The 24,802-nt window shown below is 44.0% G+C and overlaps 1 non-coding gene across 1 annotated transcript; it reads left to right on the forward strand.

Moving 5' to 3' along the window:
• Nucleotides 1-23,900: 23,900 nt before the first annotated feature.
• LOC139015935 (U1 spliceosomal RNA) lies at nt 23,901-24,063 on the forward strand. The gene has a single exon (XR_011472581.1). It is a non-coding gene; the product is annotated as a U1 spliceosomal RNA (small nuclear RNA).
• Nucleotides 24,064-24,802: the final 739 nt, after the last annotated feature.

Consider the following 24,802-nt stretch of genomic DNA (forward strand, 5'->3'; position numbering starts at 1 on the left):
TTCTATTCCATTTGTGTCCTTTCCACCCCTAAGTTAATATCGTGTCCTTAATATGTGGTTATGAGATGTCTCTGTGACTGAGCTGGGAAACCTTTCATGTTTCTCTTTCCTTTCCTTTCATCTCAGGATAACTGAGCTCTGTGGTTTGTGTGGGACCAAAGGCCCTGGGAATACAATGCTGAGCCCTCTGAACTCATTTTATTCTTTATTGTATTATTTGATTCCTGGGGCTGAATTAAACATGAAAACAGAAGAAAATATACCCTTAGATATAGAATCTGAGTCATTACCCGGAGATTTCTGCGGGAGTTGACACTGAGGCATGAGACACACGTGTTTATTGGTCAGTTTCCTCAACTATGGAACGAAGGTTGATCCTGCCCCTCGGACCCTTTGGAGGTTGGATATGATGCATCCAGAGGGATTAACTGGTGGCTCTGAGAGTAAGATCAGAAGTCAGCAGACACTTCTTTCCTTTACCCAGACAGAGTTAGAAAAACACAACTCCTTTTATCATAACAGCAGCAAGGGCCATGTTTGTGGGAGGAAGAGCAGGGAACCAGGGCTTCCCCCTTGCTCCTTCCCCTCCCTCCATCCCTGCACTGGTCCAGCTGCTATCGCTATCCTGGAACCACTCAACTCAGGCTCTGGCCCTGCCCATCTCACAGGGAGGAGCATGCGCACTTCTTGCAGACACAGAAGCAGCTGTGGAGTAGGGAGGTGGCGGTTTTTCCCCTGAGCAGGCGCTGAAGTCCTTGTTGAAGTCTCCACTCCCGGAGCCTGCAAGTCCGAGTCCTGGGAGGCTGCGCAGTGGAGGTGCCACATTCCTTTCAGTAGAAACTGAAGATTGATAGGAGCCTGCCGGCTGGGGGTAAGAACCAGGAGGTCTGCCTTGCGCCCATTCGCCAATCCCCAGTCCCGCTTCGCTGATTGCGCCGCTGGAGCCCCTGTCTGGCTGCGCAGCTCAGGCAGCATGATCACCGCACCTGCCTGAGCCCTGCTGCCTGGGCCGCACATGGGGGGGGGGAGGGGGGGCGGCTGTTGGCGGGGCTCAGGCGGCGTGATCACCGCGCCGCCTGAGCCTCGCCACCCAGGGCCACACATGGGGGCCTGGATGGCGGCTCCTGCTATCCCGCCCTGCCTGCAGTATGCAAATTAGCCGCCATCTTTGTTGGTGGTTAATTTGTATATCGTCTGATTGGCTGGTGGGTGTAGCGAAGGTACGGTCAATTTGCATCTTTGTCTTTATTAGATAGGATGCCCAAATAGGCAAATTCTTTTTTTTTAATTTTGTTTTATTGCTTAAAGTATTACAAAGAGTATTATATATGTCTCCTTTTTTTTCCCCTTCTTGACATTCCCCCGGCCTCCCCTATCCCCCAGTGTCTTATGTCCATTGGTTATGCTTATATGTATCCATACAAGTCCTTCGGTTTATCTCTTACCCCCCTCCCCTCCTTCTGCCCCAAAGTAGATTAGGGATTACCAGGAGCCGAGAGAGGAGAGCAAGGGGAGTTGTTGCTTAATAGTTAGTTTCAATGTGGGGTGATGAAAACGTTTTGGAAACAGTGCCAAGGATCACACAGCACTGTAAATATAATTAATGCCCAGGAATTGTACACTTAAAAGTGGTTAAAGTCAAATTCTATGTTATATATAGTCTAATTTTTTTAAATGAGAAGGTGCAATAAAAATAGAGTTACAAACAGCATAGTATCTTTTTATCCATCCCTTCCCGGGTTGTCTGGACAATTGGTGGTTCCACACACAAGACTTTCCTAGTAATTTTATCAGCAAGTGTTTTGGAAAGCCCAGTATGTGTCAGGCACTGTGCTAGGCACTGGGGAACAAAAACATATCCTGCCTGTGCTCCATCCACGCCCACAGCCAAAAGTGTCCTCCTGTTTGTCCAGCTCAAGGGACACCTCCTTCAAGAAGCTCCTAAGATCACCAGTTGGAATAAATTGTCCTCTTGTCTGTATCCCCGTAGTTTTCCTTGCCCTGTTGTCAGGACCCTCAGTTCAGCCTCCTTGTATTTTACCCTTTCCATGTTGGACTCTGCCCTCACAATCTCCTTTGAGGTCTAGACCAGTGATGGCGAACCTATGACACGCATGTCAGAGGTGACACGTGAACTCATTTTTTTGGTTGATTTTTCTTTGTTAAATGGCATTTAAATATATAAAATAAATATCAAAAATATAAATCTTTGTTTTACTATGGTTGCAAATATCAAAAAATTTCTATATGTGACACAGCACCAGAGTTAAGTTAGGGTTTTTCAAAATGCTGACACGCCGAGCTCAAAAGGTTCGCCATCACTGGTCTAGACTCTAACCGTTCAACTTTTCGCCCATCGGTTCACACACTGCGCACACAGTGGGCCCTCAGTCCACGTGGAGTCCAGTCATCTGGAAAGCAACATGTTCAGAGCCAGCCAAGGGCCCAGGAGCAGCCCCTCCCACTCTGCTTTACCACTTAATCCCCTCATCCCTCCTCCCCTGACTGCCTGTATTAGCTGCTGCTTAACACTTGGAGTGGGGGAAACGAGTTAAGTCGGCTCGCGTGAATTGCGCGTACTCCGCGGGAGCCGTCTTAACTCGGTTCATATAGATTTGCGGTGGAGTGCAGGAAACGTGTAAACTCGGGCCGATTGTAACTGCGTATTACCAAATATTTGTTTGTTTGCCGTTCACAAAGATACCTACCTGCGTATGCGAACCGTTTCATACCCATTGGGGTAATAGGTATCATAAAAATCCCTGATTTTGCGCGGGAAACCTAAATAATTGCCCGCGCCATCTTATATTTTGGCGGGAAATTCACCCCACACCGGAGTGTTAACCATGAATAGAAAAAGGGGAAATGGCCGATTCTCTTCGTGAATTAGCCTTCGCATTCAGGAGGGCTGAGGTGTGCCCAGCACGGGCGTTCTCTTCCTAGCTGATAAAAAAGAACTCGCCTGTGAGTGCTCAATGCTCAACAAGTGTTTTAATTCCAGATAAGGCCAGTCACTACCTACCAAAGAAATAAATGTGAGCGGGAGGGGATGGGAAGAATGAGGGCGACTATTCGATAATACAAACGCATAGAATGCTCTTAATAAGTGACCAGCAGTCCCAGAGAACCGAGCTCTCCAATAAACTCTGAAGCCCTTATCCACACAAAGAATTTGGAAACCTGGGTCGAATTTATGCATATTTGTAGTTTCATATACAAGCCTTTTGTGAGGACAAAACACAAGGCAGTTTTAAACCTGTAATAGTAAGAGCTACCAGTAATTGGGTACTGACTACATGCCAGGCTCATTAAAGCTGACCTGATGAGCATATTGAACACCTAAGATAACCCTGAGACATAAATGGCCACCCTGAGGTCATCAGGACCCAGAGAGGACAAGTCCTTTGTCCATGGTCACACAGCTGGGAAGTGACAATGTTGAGATTAAAGAGGTTTTCTGATTTTAAGTTAATAACTTACTCAGTACACTAAATTGACTACTTACCAGCCCTTCCTGCCTCCTGCTTTTGCTTGTATTTTTGCCAAAAATCCAGGAGTCACTTCTGATTCCTGCCTTTATTTACTGCATAGTCCATCAGGCATCACATTTCGCTGGCACTGCTCCAGAACTCTCCTGCGCCTGGCCCCCGTGTCTCTCCTCCTCACTGCTCAAATCCTGGTCCAAGCCACCACCACATGGCCTGGGCCCCAGTGTAGCCTTCCAGCTGGTCTGTCTACTTCCATTCTTGACCCCCAAATCCTTTCTCCATGTGGCAACCATAGTGACCTTCATAAAGCACAAGTCAGCTCTTATCATTCTTCCTATTAAACTTCCAAAGTTCCCCATTAACTTCAGAATAAAGTCCTAGGTCTGACCTCGGCCCACAGGCCCATGCTAAGCAGACCCCTGTTTTTGACCTCATTTCCTCTTTCCTTCCCTTCCTCCCTCCCTCCTGTCCTTCCCCCCCTCAACCCATGTCCACTGTATGACGACCCACTGGCTGCCTCCCACCCCTTCCAAACATGCCCCTGCTACTTCCATGCCTAGAATCCTCTGCCTCCAGGCCTTCTTTTCATGACTGAGGTCATTTCAGAGAAATAGTTCCCATCTTTTCTAGCTTGAAGTGCCAGCCGCTGTCCCCTGCCACCCTACCTAGTCATTCTCTGTCCATATTTTATTTTCTCCACAGTACCTTTCTCTAAAATTGCACCCATTATTGATTAAACATTTATTGGCTGTCTCCCTGACCCCACCCCTCAACTAGAATGTAAGCTTCATGATGGCAGCTACTGTCTCTCCAGCGACTGAAACAGGGGCTGGTACATCCCCGGTAACCAGTGATTCCTGGTTAAATTAATGAGAATGGCTCTCTCGGCATATCCTTCCCTCCCACCTCTGCCTAACTCCTGCTTGTCCCTCAAAACCAGCTCAGAGATCACCTCTTCCGGAAAGCCTTCCCAGCAGTCTCAGCTGAATGGCCCTCCTCTCTGCATCATCTCCTCTCTGCATCATCTCCTCTCTTCCATCGGAATATTTATCAAACTCTGTTGCACTTGCCCGCCTCCCACACTGGGTTATGTCCTTCTCTGTCTTTTACTTCAGTATCCGTCCCTCCTCTCTCACATGGGCTGGCTACCACAGCAGCTCAATGTGTTTGATGAAAGAATAAGTGAACAGATCACCTTCTTAATTATTTTTTGGCAAAGGCAACTAATGTTCATGTGGGGGAACATCTTGGAGTGCTTTTAGAAGAAACTACATTTTAAAAACTTGTAATTTGTGCTAAATGTGTTAAAACTTACATTGAAGATAGCAGCCAAGACGAAGTGAGGGATGTTTTAATCCTGGGTAATGAGGCACGGGGAATGATTAACACATCCTGGTTGGATGACTGACAGGATGAGATAAATGAGACTCCACACACATGGACATCTCAGGGGGCCATTGTCTTGCAACCCCACCAGACCAGGGTGTGGCCCCACAAAGCCCTTCCCGAGACGGAGCAGACTTGTCCAAGGAGGCGGAGGCCGAATAGCTACAGGCCCTGGATACTCTGTCTTTATCCCACGTACAGCCGGGGTAAACCAACCGTATTCTGAATCTTTGAATCCCCCTTACTTAAACCTATTGACAACAGGTCTTTCTCTTAAGAGAAGTCCTTCTTTGGCCGTGCCAACCCATCCTTCCAGCCACCCCCACGCCCTGCTCTTCTGGTTTGGGTCCTGTTTTGTAAGATGTCTCTGAAGATATCTGAGCTCACCAACGTAGGGCTGACTTTCCTAGCTTATGTGCAGAGCTCTGGGAGACACCCCTCTGTTCACCTCTTGCCATCTACATTACAACACTGGAATTTTCATTTGTCATTTATAAAATCCCAGTATTCTCCGGCAAAAAAGGACTATTACCTCTTACGGTCTGACCTTTACCCTTTCCTGCCTCTTTCAGTTGTTGATAGAATTTTTCCCCTTGATCAATTGTGATTTCATTGTGTGTGCAATGGCGTGCAGTAAATACTCCGTGTCTCTAGGATAGCAGGCTCTCCCCCTAAATTGCATTCTCAGAAGGAACTGCCTTATTTCCCCGAGTTGAGTCTATTTAGTCAAGGTGAGGTCGAAAAGGCTGGGAGGCCGGGATTTATGGGAGTTCCTATCTACAATTCAGCAGTAAATTCCTCGCACACCTGGCAAAGTTGGATTTTGCTGGCCCTTCTCACTTCAGATGTTGATGAAACAAGTTATTTCCCGGCTGACACTGCACTCCATTATGTCTTACTTTTGCAAATTCAAAACATAGATTGCTGGGGGTTTTCTGGTTTGGGGTCTTTTCTGGTTCAATTGTTTTGGCTCAATTTTGTGAGCTTAATATTTGCTTTGTGCTGAAACAATAAAAATGTGCCTTCTTATTGGTGGCTTTTTACAGTCTTAGCTTCTTTGCTAAAAACAAAAGAGCCTAATCTCAGCCCACCTCAGCCCAGGCTCTCAGAAACCACACCTAATTCTCTCACCAGCATGGGCTCATCCTCATCCTGGCCAAATCCCTTCTATTCTGGAAGGAGACCAACTAGAAAAAGGGAGTCAAACAATCTTGAAACTCCCTCATGTCAAGACTCAAGAATCTCACCATAAAACTGGTCACAAGGGGCAGACTTGAGGACGAGGTGCTTTGGGACTGACCTTTATCCTATAGGGCTTCACAGCTCTTCTGGAGGGTCTGAGAAAAATGATGTCACCATCTGAATAATATTTGGAGCGTTCTAAGTAGCATTTTCAACTAATGAAGAAATAGTCTAGCCCCCCAACCACCTAAGGTTGCTTGTGTCATTTGCTTCAAACTCAACTCTTTAGCTCTGTTTGTATAGCATAGTAGCAAACCTCTTTAACATCAGGCGAAAAGGAAGAACACTGAGATCATGAATTCAATGTAGTGGCAAGGGCTCAATTTAACTCAATGAACACTTATTGAGTGCCTGCCGTGATCAGGATTGTGCAGGATGGCATAAATGTGATAAGACAGTCCTAATCTCAAGGAGTTTACAATCTATGGGGAGAAATAGACCCATATGTAATTAAATAACATTTGGACATGAAATAATAGATGTATACACGCAATGATATGGAAACACGTGGAAGGGCATTCAGTCCAAGGGAAATGTCTAAAGAGAACAGTAAAAATTAGAAGCATTATTCAAATTCCCTCCCTGGGCAGTTTATAATTCTTACCCCCCAAATATCACAGCAGCTTATGTCTAGTCAAGATATAAAAATGATATAAGGAAGGCAGAAGGATAAAGATGGTGACAAAAATATATATGAGCCTTTGAATTGCCAAAGCACACAAGCTATGTGGCGTGCGTGTGTGTATGTGAATTCACAAAGCATGCAAACTGTGGGTGTGTGTGTGTGTGTGTGTGTGTGTGTACGCACTTGGTAAATGTAGCTTAGATAATAAGTACTCTACTATGCTCTTAAAACATAGGTTGACAGAATTAATTGAATGAAAATTACAGCCCACACATGTGTAATATATTAGTGTCTCCACGGATTTAGAGATAATCAGCAATCTGCCCACATAGGCAAAATCCACTCACAAATGATTTAGTTATGGCTTCTTCATTCCAGAACATTTGCTTCTTAGGAGGAAGGGTAAAATGCCCTAGTCACGTTGAAAGTGAATGTTTAGTTTGAGTTCTTGCTTCTCATTTTCTAATTTTGATTTTTAAAGGAAAGAAAAACCACACTACTTTAGCAACTACTATGTGCAAAACATAGGCCTTTTACCTGTATGGCACTCAGTTCATCTTTACAGCAATTTTCCATATAAGATATTGTTATTCCCCATCCCCTATACACATTTTACAGGTGAGGATATGCAGATTTGGGGAAGTTAAGCACATACCAAGGGTCCTACAGCTAGGTCTGATTTCTTCTAACTATGTATATTCTGTTCTCCCAAGGACATAAAAGATTCTCCAATACAAGGAGTATGCCTTCTCTTTCACCTACATCTCCCCACAGTGCATCACAGAAAAAAACCCATAAATCAGTAATAGCCATGTTGGGTCTCCTCATACCAATCAGGAAAAGGCTGAGTATAGTTCAGGGTGTTTCCTTTACACAAGAGAAATTCCTAAAGCCTTTCTATACTTCATAGCCCTCTACTCTAGATTTTTCATAATATACTTCATAGCCCTATGCCCTGGATTTTTCCAGAGATTATTTCAAGGTCAAGTATTATAGTATGGCTACCATAAATCACCAAAATTATAACAAAAATGGAACTTCTAGTGAAAACGGCCTTTCCCATAGTTTCATAAAAGACACACTTCATGTCAAGGTTCTCAACAATGAAACCAAAACCAAGATTCAAAACATCAACACAAAATGCGAACCCCAGCTTTAAACAAATGGCCGCTGATACCACATAAAGCAGTTGAGAAAAGTGGAAGATCTTTTGCCCTCCCCCTGCACTGTCTGCTCCCTCGTTTACCAACATGGTCTGTGCCAATCAGATCGTTGAGGCATCAGTACCACTTTGTGAGGCGGCCATAGCACTTTCTCCGTAATCTAAATAGTGTTCTCTTTTTAAAAATGGGTAAACTATACATATGTAACAAAAGCTATAATTTTAATCATTTTTAAATGCTTAGTTCAGTGACATTAAGTACATTCACATTGTTGTACAACCATCACCATCATTCATCTCCAGGACATTTTCATCTTCCTAAACAGAAATTCTATGCCCATTAAATAATAATTCCGCATTTCTCTCAACCCCCATCCCGTGGCAAACAACATTCTACTTTCTGTTTATGAATTTGACTACTTTAGGTGGCTCATATAAGTGGGATCATACACTATTAGTCCTTCGGTGACTGGATTGTTTCACTGAGAATAATGACTAAGGTTCAACCATGTTGTAGCATGTGTCAGAATTTCCTTTCTTTTTAGGGGAGAATGATATCCCATTGAATAGCTATACCACATTTTTGTTTATCCATTAATCCATTGATGGACACATGGGTTGCTTCCATCATTGGGCTATTATGTGAGTAATGCTTCTATAAATATGAATGTAAATATGAGTGGTCAATTTATGCACTCAGTTGAAGGCTCTAACTCCTAAATAACAGCTAGGGAGAAGATAGGGGAATTCGGAATGGGGGAGATCACAATACCATATTAAATCCTGAGAGCTGAAACCTCAAGTGAAACATCAAGACATGACAGAGAAAAGCAGAAACCCTGTGAGAATGCACCCAGGTGCCTATTGGTTCTGGGTCTGGTAGAGAAGGAAAGAGAGAATCCAACCTCAAGCCCAGCAAAAGTGCCAGAGAGGAAACCCTGATGGCACCAGATTTGAGGGCAGGAACAGTATGGCTACCATAAATCACCAAAATTATAACAAAAATGGAACTTCTAGTGAAAATGGCCTTTCCCGTATTTTCATAAAAGACACACTTCATGTCAAGGTTCTCAACAATGAAACCAAAACCAAGATTCAAAACATCAACACAAAATGCGAACCCCAGCTTTAAACAAATGGCCGCTGATACCACATAAAGCAGTTGAGAAAAGTGGAAGATCTTTTGCCCTCCCCCTGCACTGTCTGCTCCCTCGTTTACCAACATGGTCTGGAGAAACTGTCACCAACACCAAAGTGGGCAGAATATGGAACTGAGGGTAAAAATGAGAAATCACTATGGAACAGGGAAATTCACGCTAAACACTTGGGGGTGGGGGAATAGGCACCTATGAAAATTATTTACTACTAAAACCAGATAAAATTATTAAAACTTGGCATCCTCATTAGGAAACCTAGAGACATAGATTTGTGGAACAGGACAGAAAACTGTGTGCAAGAATAATGGAGTGGGATGAAAATAAAAAGAGGAAAGTAGAATGCAGTAAGAGAATTTAAACCCACAGTGGAGGTAGCAAAATAGAAATGCATTTATAAAATCAAATCGATGGCAAAGGGAATGAGCAAGAATTGTAACAGATCATGAGAAAGAAACCAGAATTACTGTGAAAAAAAAGGAATATCAAAGACATAATCAAAGAAAACATTCTTAAACTGAATAGAAACTGAGAATTCAAATTGGAATGGTTTCTTCCTTAATCTACTTGTTATTAATGAGTTCCCACTATGTGCCAGGTTTATAGAGATGAACATAATTGCATTCCCGTGAAAATAACTTAAGGAGAAATCCACACCTAGTCTCGATATGCTAAAAATTTTGAATAATTAGTGAGGTTAAAAATCTCATCTGTATTGACTGGCCATTGTTGCTCAGTGGTTGAGCATTGACCCATGAACCAAGAGGTCACTGGTTTGATTTTTGGTCAGGGTACAAGCTCAATCCCCAGTAGGGAGCATGCAGGATGCAGCCGATTTATGATGTTTCTTTCATCAATGTTTCTATCTCTCTATCCCTCTCCTTTCCACTCTCTCAAAAAATCAATAAAAACATGTTTTTAAAAAAACCTCACGTGTATTATAGCAGAAACACATGCTACCTGGAAGGGAAAACATTTAGGCTGGCCTCCAATTCTATTCTGAAATAGGCTATGGAGCAACATGTTTTGAATTTTGAGCCAAGAGTTTTATACCCAACTAAGAATTCTTGTTTCTGTGGAAACAACCAAAAGATATTCTTAGATATATAGGTTTTTTTTCTTATTATTGATTTTAGAGTGAGTAAGGGAGAGTGGGGAGAGAGGGAGAGAGAGAGAGATCAATTTGTTGTTCCACTTAGTTATGCATTCAATGGTTGATTCTTGTATGTGCCCTGACCAGGGATCGAACCTGCAACCCACAACCTTGGCCTATTGGGACAATGATCTAACCAACTGAGCTACCTGGCCAGTGCCTTGGATGCATAGGCTTTTATAAAACACTAGAGGCCCAATGCACAAAATTCATGCAAGGGTAGGCCTTCCTTCCCCCGGCTGCCGGCTCCGGCTTCCCTCTGGCAACCTGGACCCGGGCTTCCCTCGCAGCCCCAGCTTCGTCTGGAAGGTCGTCCAGAAGGATATCCAGTCTAATTAGCATATTACACTTTTATTATTATAGATAATTTCCACATACTGTTGAGAAACTTAAAGCAATACTCTACCAACTATGAAATTACATGAATAAATCTCTTCTAGTTCAAAATGACAGGCTGAATGCACGTTTCTCCTCCTAGTCTCAAAACAGACTGTAGTAAGAATAAGAAAGAGAATGTAGTCCTCAAAGTGCTGAGACTTGTAGGAAAAAAATACCAGTAGACCAAAGTTTCTAATACATTTCTGAGAGATAAAAGAAGGCAAGCAGGTGAACTCCGGCAGAATGCACTGCCCACAGCCTGCACCACAGAAAGCTGCCGTGGAGGGGGAAGCCTTTCTTCGTGGAGAACTCTGTGAAGTCAGCTGGGATGCAGAATTGGGGTGAGATGGGGGACAGAACTGGAGGTGGTGATTGAAGACTGTGCAGCAATGGCATTTTGCCCCAAGGCTGATTCTACACAGATTATATAAAATAGACTTCCAGTCTAAATCAGTCGCAAGAGTCAAAAGTTACTATAAAGGAGTCAATTCACAAAGAAAATGTAAGAATTATAAACTATATAGACACTCATATTGGAGCCCCTAAAAATATAAAGCAAATATTAACAGACTAAAAGGAGAAATAGCACTAGAATAATAGTAGGGGATTTTGACACTCCACTTTCAAATTAGATAAAATACCCAGATATAAGTCAAAACATAAGTGTATTTAAATAACACTAAAGATTAAATGATCCTAACAGACATACATAAAACATTCCACCCAACAGTAGAATAACATTTTTCTCAAGCATACACAGAACATTCTACAATATAAATCATATGTTGGGCTATAAAGCAAGTCTTAACAAATTTAAGAAGATTAAAAGTATATCAAGTATCTTTTTCAATGCTGTGAAACTAAAAATCAATAACAAGGAGAAAAATTCACAATTATGTGAATTTTAAAAACCCATGGAACAAAGAAGAAATCAAAAGGGAAACCATAAAGTATCTTGAGACAAATAAAAATGAAAAAACAACTTACCAAAACTTACAGGATGAAGCAAAAGTATTTCTAAGAGGAAAGCTTATAACAATAAATGCCTACATTAAGGAAAAAGAAAGATCCAAAATAAACAACTTAACTTTATATCTCAAGAAACTAGACAGGGAACATACCAAGCCCAAAGTTAGCCTGAGGAATAATAAAGATTACAGCAGAAATAAAGAAAATAGGGACTAGAAACTAGACAACTAAAAAAAACACTGAAACTGAGTTGTTGGATTTTGTTAAAAAGATAAACAAAATTGACAAGCTTTTATCTAGACTTACTAAGAAAAAGAGAAAAACAACTCAGCTAAATAAAGTCATAAATGAAAGAGAAGACATTATAACTTATACAAAAATTAAAAAAATCATAACAGACTACTATAGAAAGTTATATACCAATCAATTGGACAGCCTAGAAAAAATAGATTAATTTCTAAAAATATACAACCTACCAAAATTGAATCATCAAAAACATAGAAAATCTGAACAGACTAATAACAAGTGAAGAGATCAATTTAGTAATAACAATTCTCAACAGATTGAGTATAGAAAGAATATACCTCAACATAGTATATGACAAATCCATAGCAAATATCATACTCAATGGTGAAAGGCTCCTCTAAGAACAGAAACCACAAGGCTGTCCACTCTCACCACTCTTATTTGACACTAGGGGCCCAGTGCACGAATTCGTGCACCTTGAAAGGAACTGTGGGCTGCGAGGCTGTGGTGGGCACAGGGGCAGGTCTCAGCCCATCCTCCGTGCCCCCTCCTTGCCCCTCTTACCACAGCCCCTGGTCCTCTGTCTGCTGGCAGCCTCACTCCTGTAGCCACCACTCCCGTGTGCTGATGGTGCCAGCCCCACTCGCACCCCCTGACAGCACGAAGCGATTGGGGCCGGCGCCAGCAACGGGTGAGAGCGAGGCCGGTGCTGTCAGCGGGTGCGAGCAGCAACTGCTGCCCCTATCGCCCCTCAGGAACAGGGGGAGGTAGAGAAGCCCTCAGGGGCAATCGGGGCTGGCAGCCCCTGCTCGTACCCGCTGACAGCGCTGAGTGATTGGGATCGGTGCCCAATCACTAGAATAATAGTGTTCTCACTACATCAAGTAAAAGGTAACTATGTGTTGAATAGCTTGACTGTGATAATCATTTTATCATATGGCAAAATATCATGTTATGTAACCTTAAATATATATAATTTTTATTTGTTAATTATAGCTCAGTAAAGCTGGAAAAAGAAAGAGAAGAAGAGAGAAGACAAGAGAGGATTGATCCAAGAGGGCCACGTACATCCAGCAGAAGTTCAAGAAAAAGAACCAAAAACATGCAAGGAATAAGTTAATCACAAAAATAAAAAAAAATTCCCAAAACTGATGAAAAGGTCAAGCCCCCAGAACTCCCCCCGTGTTTAAGAACATTAAATCTAAATGCAAAATCTAGAATAAGGGGAAACAGTTTACCTGAAATGGACACATTTTTTTAAATTGACAATATCTTATAGCTATTCGTCAATAATGCTTTCCAAGTTCAGAAGGAAAAACATGTTGAATATATCGTTCCACACTGAGCCAAACCATCCATCAAGTTCAAGGGCAAAATAAAAGATATTTTTCAGACATGCTTTAACTTAGAAACTTTAACTTCCATAAATATTTTCTAGAAAATGTATTGAGAGTATAATTCCCTAAAACAAAGCATGGAAAAATAATTAAAGATAGGGTAAAATATAAGATCCTAGAAACAGCCCACTCAACTTAAAATACATCAGAAGAAACCCCAGACCGACATCTGTGCAGAAGGCCTAGAAAGTCAGGGAATTCAACAAGTGGTTGGTTTCTTTTGTTGTTTTTTTAAATATATTTTGTATTGATTTCAGAGAGGAAGGGAGAGGGATAGAGTGATAGAAACATCAATGAAAGAGAAACATGATCAACGGCCTCCTGTACATCCTCCAGCAGGGGATGGAGTCCCCAACCTGGGCAGGTGCCCTGACTGGGAATCAAACTGGGAATCCTGGTTCATAGGTCGATGCTCAACCACTGACCACACCGGCTGGGCAGCAAGGGGTTGGTTTTAAAAGCTGAATGAGAAGGGGTATATGGTGAAGAAGGCCTATGTTCCTCCAGGCAATAAGAAAAAAAAGAAGGCAATTATAAACTCTCAGGAAAGCAAATATGTGTTCCCAGAAAGCTATATGCCAAATGTGAAGTACACCAAGCCACTTCCTGTGAAGTGGAGACCCAGACCTCAGACCTGAGTGCCAGAGAAGGGAGAAGTCATGACACCAGTCAGAGTCATTAGTGAGACTGGTGAAGGCAAGGTGCATGCAGGAAACACACAGATATGTTCCAGTTAGGACATAAATAATAAAAATAGCAAGAATAACAATATTGTACAGATTTAAAAATCAAGGACTCTCAGAGAAACAAAACAATGAAATCTTCCCATCCTGCCATATTAGCCAAATCATGAGCAGAAAAACCACTTGGAAAGCCTCTGTGAACCTGATACACATAATAAAGACATTATTATTTTAGGATGGTATATGGTTCATAGCTTCCTGATACAATAGAAATGCCTTTGCACCCTGCCTAAACAAATGCTAAAAGTAAACATACCAGCATGGTAGGTAAATAAGTTGATTTTTAAAGTATATTAAGCCCAGCCAGTGTGGCTCAGCAGTTGAGCTTCAGCCTATAAACCAGGAGGTCACATTTCGATTCCTGGTCAGGGCATAGGCCCGGGTTGCAGGCTCAATCCCCAGTGGGGGGCGTGCAGGAGGCATCCAATCAATGATTCTCTCTCATCACTGGTGTTTCTATCTCTCTCTTCTTCTCCCTTCCTCTCTGAAATCAATTTAAAAATATTTAAAGTGTATTAAAACCTCAGTGTATTTTCCTCTTCTTCCCCTTCCCATTTCTCCTGAACCATGCAATCCAAAAGCCCAGGAGGACTTTGCAGTGGCCCAGAGTGGGGTTTTGGCGCCTTACCATGGTGAGAAAGCGTCCCTTGTTGGGGGAGAGGACAGAGGGAAACAGTCCAAGATGGCCTGGTGGGGCCTAAGTGTGGCGAGGAAGGCATTCACAAGAGATAACGTAAGATTGGCAGGCCAGCTCAGCATATGATTTCAAAGCATGAGTAGGACAGGAGGGCAACTGTGTGGGTATTACAGCCACAGCTGGGTGAAGAAGTTGTCCAAGGGTGCGTGTGAAGGGCAGCCCAGCACCAGGTGTCAGAGTCTGAGGAGGGTAGGAAGGCCATCTGTGGAGGAGAGGAGCCCACATGAGGTCTCAAAGCCTGAGTTGGGTGAGGGGCATCTGGACAAGCCAGCACAGGTGTCAGAGCCCAGGCAGGGAAGGCAGAAAAGGGTCCATGCGGGGAGCAGGCAGCAGTGGAGAGGGGAAACTGGTTGTTCAGACAGGGAAGTTGATCAAATAAATACTTCAGACAGAAAAGACTGGGGGAATCTGATTTCTCACCATCAGAGCAAGGAGCTACAAATATGAAAAGAGAAAAAACTAGAGCAAGCTCTGTGGTTTTTAACTAGAATTGGAGCTACCAATGGAAATCATGGTATTCGATGCATAGTGATAAATACTGAAACAAATAAAGATCCAAATGTGTACACACACACACAGACACACACAACACCCTAGCTCTGTCCGCTGAGTGGGTCTGGAATGGAAGCAGTGACACCTGGGAGCAATGAGCACACCTAGTACTCAGATCCTGATTTCTAAATACCATTCTTCTACTAAAAAAAAGTAAAAAGGAAAAGCAATTACAGCTCTTTAGCGAAATGGCTGATTCTAGGGGTGGGACAGAGAAAACTTTAAGATGATCCTGGAATATCATTTTGCACCAGAAAAAATGGAACACTCAACAAATGATAGGGACTTGTCAAAAGGACACAGAAGCAACCTTGAAACTGAGATCATCTGAGCATTACAATAATGATAATAAAATCACCCATTTACTAAAATAGGAAGTGCTGGGTACCATACCCTTATGGATGGACAGATGAATAGGTGGGCGGGTGGATGGGTAGAAGAACAAACAAATAAGTAAATGGAAAGCTTGATAAGGAACAGTATATTTACATAATCTCAAAGTTTTTCTCCACAAAATCCTTATTAATTACAAAGAGGGGAAAAAAGCAATTTTACAGTGAAGTCTGATGGACATCACCTTAATCAAGTAACTGAAGTAAACACTATCAAATACAGGAAAAACTGAAATTGTGTACCAACTAATGAGATGCAACAAGAAGAACTGAGCAGCACACCTGTGATATTTCTGACAAGGGTCTATAACCTGAATCTACTCATGAGGAAACATCAAACAAATGCAAATGGAGAAACATGCTACCAAATAACTGGCCTGTCATCTTCAAAAGCATCAAGGTTATGAAAATCCAGGATCCAGCTACTGTTCCCAGTTGAAGGATATCTTAAAGGAACATGACAAATAAATGCAATAGAAGAGTCTGGGTGTTGTCTCTTTGCTATAAAGAACATGAAAATTGGGGGAATTAGCAGAATGTAAATGGACTGTGAGGAGTAGATGGTAGTAAGGCATTAATTTCCTGATTTCTATGGTTGTGGTGAGGTAATATAGGATAGACTAAAAAAAAAAAAGTCATGCAATCAGAATCATCTAGAAGACTTTTAAGATACAGATAGCGGGACCTCATCCCAGAGTGTTTGATTCGGGAGGTCTGGGGGGGAGTCAGGCATTCACACCTCTAACCAGTCATCAGGAGATACCAGTGCCGTTAGTTCAGAGGCCCCACAGCGTGAGCTCTGATGCAGGGGAATCGCTTTGTTCATAGAAGAAAACAAACTAAAGTATTCGGGGGCGATGGGACTTATCCTCACTGGTCCAGAAAAAGAGTTCTTTGTAATGTGCTTTCAAGTTTTCTTCAATTTTGAGACGATATAGCATTCAATAAACAATCAATCTCATCGACTCCAAAGCCACCAAACCAGAATTTAGGATATCTAGTCAGTGAGGTAGCTGTTCAGTGCCCAGTAAACCCTTTCCTAATAGGTAATGCAAAGTAAAATAAATAAAATAGGAAACAGGCCATTTCAGACACTTAGGAGAACCAAATGTTTTTAAGTTTTTAAAAACATTCATTGACAACTGATGTGTACAACATTCCATCTCTTAGCACTAACCTGGATGTCCTTTCTTCAGAACCACTTTGAGTTTGCAGTGGCCATTTCCCTCCATGTCTCCAAATTCCCCCTTTTCCCTTTTACTGCTGCCATAAGCTCTAAATTAAAAGACTAGGAAGCACATCTAATGAGAGAGCTGATACTCTTCCTTAAAACATCACCTAATACCATGTTACAGGTTTGGGCAAGAAAATAAAATCCAATCACTCTTCAATCCCATCTATACCTTCCCAAAAGGTTTGCTGGCTCCTCCCCCTACCAGTCATGTGCCTCTAGGCAACTTTCCCAGCTTCTCTGAGCCTCCATTTCCCCATCTGTAAAATGTGGATAATAATGGTACCTATACCTCATAGATGTGTTATGAGGGTTAAATAAATGTAATGGACTTAGAATAAGCCTGGAACACAGTAAGCCCTTGATAAAAGTTATATGTCAGCGTTGTTTCACTTTAGCAACACAAAATATTCTCTGCATTTGATAACAGCCATACCAGCACCCACCACACTCCCCTTACCACTTGATATGTGAAGGTGGAAGACATCTGAGTAGAAATTTAAAAAATTTGCATAGAAACCAAAGAGTTTCCTGGGAGATAAGATACCAAGATGCTGCATATTTCTCTTGAGGTTCAGTGTTTGTATATTATCTTTGGTGGTTCTGTTGGTTCCAACTCAGATCAGAGAGGCAGTGAATTAGGGTGGTGGGAGCTTAGGCTCCAAACATGGATTCTGGGGTTTTAATTCAGGTCCCACCACTTACTGTCCTACCTTCAGGTTACTTAACCTCTGTGAACCTCAGTTTCCCGCTCTGCAACATGGGAGAGATGGTAATAGTCATGAATCTCATAATGTTGTTAGGAATATAGAGGAGACAATTTATATCCAGCAGCTGTCACAGGCTCGACATGTAATAAACACTTAGTAAAACTTCTGGGTGCAAGGTGTGGCCGTGTGACTAGCTCTAGACAATAGCATGCTGTGTGCCACTACTGCAGAGATGTAAACATACTTGTTCTCTACCCTCTTACGTCCGGTGATGGAGACCTGTGAAGTAAGCTGACAAAAGACAGATGAACAGGAGTGAAGGTTTATTTTGCATTCACACACCCGTCTCTCCCAAGAGCTTCACAGAAAAGAACTGAAAACCCAAAGAAGTAGTTAGGCTTGAGAGCTTATATATCACTTTAACAAAGAAACTGTGGAGAAGTGACAAGACAAAGGCAAAGGGATCTGAGCTTCGAGGGGTGGGTAAGTGGTAGAAAGGTAAAGATATGCAGGGAGTTAACGGTAGATAATGGTAAGGTTGTTATGAAAACTCAATGCCATCTCTAGTGATAAGTCGTTTCTTATGATTAAAAGTTGTTCTCTTTCTGGTACAGGAGAGGGGAGGGGAAAGGAAACGACTTCACATTTCTGCTCAGAGCAATGCATGCCAGGCTTCCAGGCAGAAAGGGAGAAGGCAGACAGTCCCTCCTCTGCCTGCTGTTTCTCAGTTGCCTTAGCTCAAAACAATCCTTATGCCAATGTAGCATATTTTGGGGTGACATATTCTGACCCCCTTCACTTCTGTGGATAAAAAAAGGAATTCTATGGAAAGGAACCTCACAGAATGATCTGGTCATAAATTCCTAACTGGGCAGGTCATGGTGAGTAGACACACCCAGGGCCTATAACTTCTGTACTAATAAACTTGTCCTTACCTGAAGCAAGCTCTGTCCATCCTTTCTGTGATTTTTAGGAAACACCTTTGAAATGTTCCCTTTCAGACCTCTTTCCGAATTATGAGAGCCCATCATCTTAACTATCCTGTAATCAGATCCCCTTTTCTTTCCCCCACCTTCAGGTGATCTTCCTTACATTCCCTCCTTTATCTCAAATGCATAAAGGAAACTGCAAACTGTCATTCTCAGAAGCATTTTTCTCAGTCTGTTGAGATCCTGATTCCAGGTGTACCCTCTGCTTGGTTCAAATACCTATTTATAAAAACCCGCTACAGGTTTGGACATTCTTATGTCTACACATCTCAGCTGAAGCATTTAATTACCGCTGCAAGACCCTATAGAACTCTTCCCCTCTGACATGGGGACCAGCAACTTTCTAGATGGTGGCTGCTCAGTCAGCTTGGAGTCCTGATTACTTATAATATAACTAGAGGCCTGATGCACAAAATCTGTGCAAGGGCCTCGGCCCCCATCCACTGCAGCTTTGTCCGGAAGGAAGGACGTCTGGCCTAATTAGCATATTACACTTTTATTATTATAGATGGAGCCACCTCTGTGATCTACACAGAGCACGCAGCATGAACAAGTACGGAAATGAACCTTTATTATTTTACACCATTGAAATTTAGCAGATGTTTGTTACTACAGCATAACCTACCCTATCCTGACTGATCGAGCACAACCACTACCTACCCGACTGCCAAGGGGAGCCCACCTTGAAGGAGGAGGGAATTGGGATTGCCAACTTGGGCTAGGACAGGGTGTAGGGATGCTGTTTCTGAGCACAGTGTGTGGTTGAGACTGAAAACCCTCTTCTTATTCAATAGACATTAGTTATCTATGGCTGCATAATAAATTATCCCCAAACTTGGTGGGCCACGGGCACAGACCACCACAGCATACTGTCAATACTCAAAGCTGAATCTGCCACCTCACCCAGCTCCTGGGACTTTCCTCTCTTACCCTATTGAATTTAGACTCTACAGCACATGGAGATTATACAAAATGTCAGGTGTAAGTCAAGTTGCTGTGAGAGTAAAGAAAAAAAATCTTACTGTGTCTCAATTCTTTGAAAAGCACATGGGTAAGAGACCACTTTGAAAACAGGCACCTGAAGGTGTAGGCAGAAAGCATGAACCAGGGGCAGGTCATGTCGGCACCCTTGTTTGGTGGGGTGACCTAGCACGTGAAAATGCTGTCCCCTGTGGGTGAACTTTTATGCTCATCTGACCATCTGCCCACTGATGTTTTCATTGCCTCTCTCACACTGCTTCCCAAAGGTGTTTTCAACAGTCTTCACCATCATATCAACACATTATCTTAAAAACAATGATCAGGGAGAAGTCACTAGAGAAAGTGTTGTCCACTCCCTCCATCTTCCCTCTTAGCTACACCTGGGCCACCAAACACTGTCCCAGAAAATCACAGCATGTAAATGTGCAAGTCTAACAAGGGCCCTGATTTAATATATCAGAATTCGGGAGCTAGAAAGAGTTGCTGAACACCAGAGAAGATCATGCAAGATGCTACAGTAAGTGACTTAATATTAACAAGGCTGACACCCCTCCTTCCCGAGGAAAAAGATAGCTATTTCATGGGGTTCCTCCTCTCCCCAATCCCAAGCACAAATAATTGCTTCAGGAAAAACAGACTGGAAACTGCGGGCATATTCTACTCCCAGATAGCATGCCATCACCCCAGGCAGTGTTTCCAATCAGGGTGTGAGCTAATGGAGATGACAGAGTTCTTCCCTGGAGACAAAGAAGTATCATTTGCAGAGAGATGGAACTGGGTGGGGAAGGGATGTAAGAATCAGCAGGCTGTTCCCCACTGGGTTAACAAAATAAGTTAAAGCCATCACTTCAAGGTTAAGGCAGGACACAGATGCAATGCTATAAACACGGTGCCCCTTTAGGTACCAATGCCTGGATCATAACAAGCCACGGCCTAGGTGGGAGGCATAGTGAATGCCCATCAATGTCAGGCCTAATGGATTGACAGCTGGACAAATATGAAATGCAAGCCTCGCAACCAGGCACTGCCCTGGGTGATGTCTCATTAAAATGCATATCACAGATCATATGGCAGGGGCCAAAGAGTGAAAAACAGAGCAATGGCCAGCCTGGGGATAAGAAAGAAGGAGAGGAGGGAAGTTAGCATTAGCCAGGAACCATCCCCAGCTGCCCACTGGCTGCCGGGCCTTCAGTAACCTGACAGGCTCCTCTCGAAAACCATCCTGCTTCACAGCCTGAGGACGGGCCCGTGACATAATGCTATGACACAGCAAAAACCTCCTCCCACTGTGCCAGGCACTGTGCTATGTGCTCTGTGTATCCTCTCTTCCCTACCCCCTCCCCTCTCTTTTAAGATATTTAGATGTTTATTTTGTTCCAAACCTTTTGAGGATTTAATGTACCAGCTTCTGTGTATATTCCCTTCTGTCATTATGGGAGGGCTGGTGTAAGGCAGGCTTAATCCCTCCCACTTCACAGGTGCAGAAGCCTGAGGTCAGAATTTATGGACGGGTCCCAGACCACACAGGTGGTAAAGCTGGGGTTTGGCCCCAGATATTTCCCGCTCCAAAGCTTATGCTTTTATCCCCAGTGCTGCTGCCTTGGTTCTTACAGTATCACGAGCTGCCTGGGCCTTGCCCTTCCACCTTCGTGGCAGCTGGGCAGGAACATCACACACAGGCTGCCACTCCCTTCCCACAGCCATTTGTCACTAGTGAATGAGCGTGGGTCCTGCTGAGCCAGGACTCCACCACAGACCCTGCAGAGAGAATGTGCAAGCAGCTGCTGCCAACCCATCCGCGGGCTGCGTGAGCAAACCAAGGGGACACCTCGGGTAGTTGGTGTATCAAGTAAAGGTAACGGCCAACAAACCCCATAAGAAAAAGAAACTCCTCACCCCCTTTGTCACGTGTCCCCTCTCTCTATTCCCACAGCCAAATGGCCTGGCTACCTGCTCCTCATCTCCCCTGGGCCATACCGTGGCCCTGTTAGTCCCAGCACACGTCTGAGCATGGTTCAGAGTCCTTCAGGGGCTCCCTTGGCCCCAGTATAAGAGAATCTTCCACAGCAAGAAACCTCTTCCAAAGGCCTTCCCCTGCCTTGGCTGCCTGAAGAGGGCCCTCTCAGCTCGCAGGATTCAGCCCAAGGCCATGGACGGGCACCCACCAGGCTACTGACATTGAGGACTTCTGAAGCTGAGACTATAAAGTGATCAGAGAGAAACTACCAGCTGTTTGCTTTACTTGCTATAAATATATATATAATTTTTAAATCCTCACCCAAGGATATACTTTTTCATTTTAGAGAGAGGGGGAGGGAGAGAGACAGAGAAACACTGATGTGAGAGAGAACATTGATTGATTGCCTTTCATACATGCCCTGGCCAGGGATTTAGCCCACAACCTTTTGGTATATGGGACGCCGCTCCAACCAACTGAGCCACACTGGCCAGGGCTATTTGCCATAAATATCTACCATGGTTTTAAAAGTTATGATAAAGTAAAAACAATAATCCTATATAATAAAAGCCTAATATATGCTAAATGGCTGGTCATCCGGTAGTAATATGCTAATGATATGTTAAGGCTGCTCAACTGCTGGCTCTGACATGCACTGACCACCAGGGGGCAGACACTTTGACCAGTAGGTTAGCTCGCTGCTGGGGTCTGGCCAATCAGGACTGAGTGAGATAGGCTGGACACACCCTGGAGCCCTCCCGCAGTCCCTCTCCAGCTGGTCAACCTCCCGTGTCCCTCCCCAGGCCCAATTGTGCACCAGTGGGGTCCCTCAGCCTGGCCTGCACCCTCTCACAGTCTGGGATCCCTTGGGGGGATATCAGAGAGCCAGTTTTGGCCCAATCCCTCAGGCCAGGCTGAGGGACACCACTGGTGCATGAATTCATGCACTGAGCCTCTAGTAAACATATAAAGGTAGAGACAATGGTATCTAATTTCAGATACCTCCTTCCTCCTCTGCCCGTGTGGATGAGACCCAGCAGCCAGAATTCTTTACTGCACCCCCACCCCAAACCCTAGCTCTAAGACACTGTGGTTCTGATAAGAGGATTCCACTGAGAACGACCACACATGTGATTTGCCAGGAGCAGGCTCCTTTAAACCAGTGTCCTGAGTAATTGTTAACAGGTGTTCCTCCTTCGCTCTTAAGCGTCCCAGTTTGAACAACATCATTACCCAAGTTAGAGAGAGCCACCACCTACCCCTGCCTGCTTGCCCTGAGCCCACACTTAAACCTCCGATGCATTTGGTGCCAAGGTCCAAGCACCTCCGGTCCTTCTCTGATGACTGCAGGTAACAGATTCCTCCACCTGTGAACCAGGGACCCACAGCCACAGAGTCCACAATGCTGCCTGGATGGCTGTCACACTGATATAATAAAAGTAATAGTATCTCTGGTCTCTGTCCCTGGTTCCAGGCACAGACTCCTAAAACGCTTGGAATTTCCTAAGTGACAGGGGTGAGAGGAGCGCCTTTGGTTATTCATATTAAGCCTATGCCCAAGGGTATGCTAATGAGGCAATTCTTCCATGGGGCTGGTTGCCACAGGAAGAGCCAAGTGATAAATGTTCAGAACTTTCAGCCACACTCCCGGACCCTTAGGGAGGGGAGAGGGGGCCAGGGATTGAGTTATTCACCAAAGGCCAATGATTTGATCAATGGTGCCCAAGTAATGGAACCTCATTAAAAACCCTAAACCACGGGGATCGAAGAGCATCCGTGCTGGTGAACAAAACAAGGAGCTGGGAAGGTGCCATGCCCAGGGCGAGCAATTGGCACATCCAGAGTGGGATGAGAGCTCTGAGCGCCTCTGCACATACCTTGCCCTATGCATCTCTTCCATGGGGGCTGTTCCCAGCTGTATCCTTTATAATAAACTGGTATTAGGTTTCCCTGAGTTCTGTGAGCCATTACAACAAATTATCAAAGCTGAGGCATCATGGGACCTTCAATTTACAGCAGGTTGGTCAGAGGTCCGTTCTTGTGACTGGCGTCTAAAGTGGGGGCAGTCTTGTGGGACTGAGCCCTTAACCTTCGGGACTGTGCTAACTCAGGTAGTTTAGTGTGAGAACTGAACTGTGGGAAACCCAGTCAGGGTCTGGAGACTTGGAAAATGGCTGGTGGGGAAAAACCTCCCACACATTTGGTGTCAGAAGTATTATGAGTAGAAAAAATCTGTTTTTCTGTTAATGCCATCCTTAATTTACATGTCACTAGCCAGGGACTCCCTAAGGGCAAGGACTACATCTTATTTACCTCCTTCTCTCCCGTGCTGACCCAGAATAGATCTGTGATGTGTTTGTTCAATGAATGAATGAACATACAAATGAATTAATAAATGAGAGTCACTGTGCTGGGCAACTCATAGACATATCTTACTTAAGGTCTGACATACTTACCCAGCAGGGGAGGTACTGTGATCATGAAAGTGGTTTTCCCAGGGCAAGGCTTATCCACTGTATTCCAGGTGTGCTGACCACTGCGATTTCCCCAAATGTGGGGCACTCGACTGCATAGTTTGTGGTAGTGGGAGGAAAAAATGTCTAGCCTTTTTCATCATCAAGATGAAAAAGGTTAGGCAGACATCATTTAGGATGACTAGCATGAAATCTGGATAAAACATTGGAGAAACGGGTATAATGTAGGAAAAAATTAGAATTTCAAGAAGTATATGTACACTAATCTATATATATAAAAGCCTAAGCTACTGTTCGACCATTCAACTGGTAGCTATGATGTGTACTGACCACCAGGGAGCAGATGTTCTGACCAGTAGGTTAGCTTGCTGCTGGGGTCTGGCCAGTCAGGACTGGGTGAGACGGGCCGGACATGCCCTGGAGCCCTCCTGCAGTCCCTCCCTGGCCCTGATTGTGCACCGGTGAGGTCCCTCACCTGGACTGCACTCTCTCACAATCCGGGACCCCTCAGGGGACGTCGGAGAGCTGCAGGCCAGGCTGAGGGACCCTACCAGTACACAAATCCTTGCACTGGGCCACTAGTTTTAACCATAAAGAACATATGTATATATTATTAATAGAGGCCTGGTGCAAGACATTCGTGCACTGGAGGGGAGGGGTGTCCCTCAGCCCAGACTGTGCCCTCTCACAGTCCAGGACCCCTCGGGGGATGTCCGCCTGCTAGCTTAGGCTCCCCGGGGATCGGGCCTAAGCCGGCAGGCAGATATCCCTCTCGCAGTCCAGAACCCCTCGCTCCTTACTGCCCACCCTCAGCAGAGGCAGGAGAGGCTCCTGCCACCACCACTGCACTTGCCAACTGTGAGCCCGGCTTCTGGC

Source organism: Myotis yumanensis, unplaced genomic scaffold (assembly GCF_028538775.1).
Source record: "Myotis yumanensis isolate MYYU_CA2020_CCGP unplaced genomic scaffold, mMyoYum1.0.hap1 SCAF_8, whole genome shotgun sequence".
Taxonomy (NCBI): domain Eukaryota; kingdom Metazoa; phylum Chordata; class Mammalia; order Chiroptera; family Vespertilionidae; genus Myotis; species Myotis yumanensis.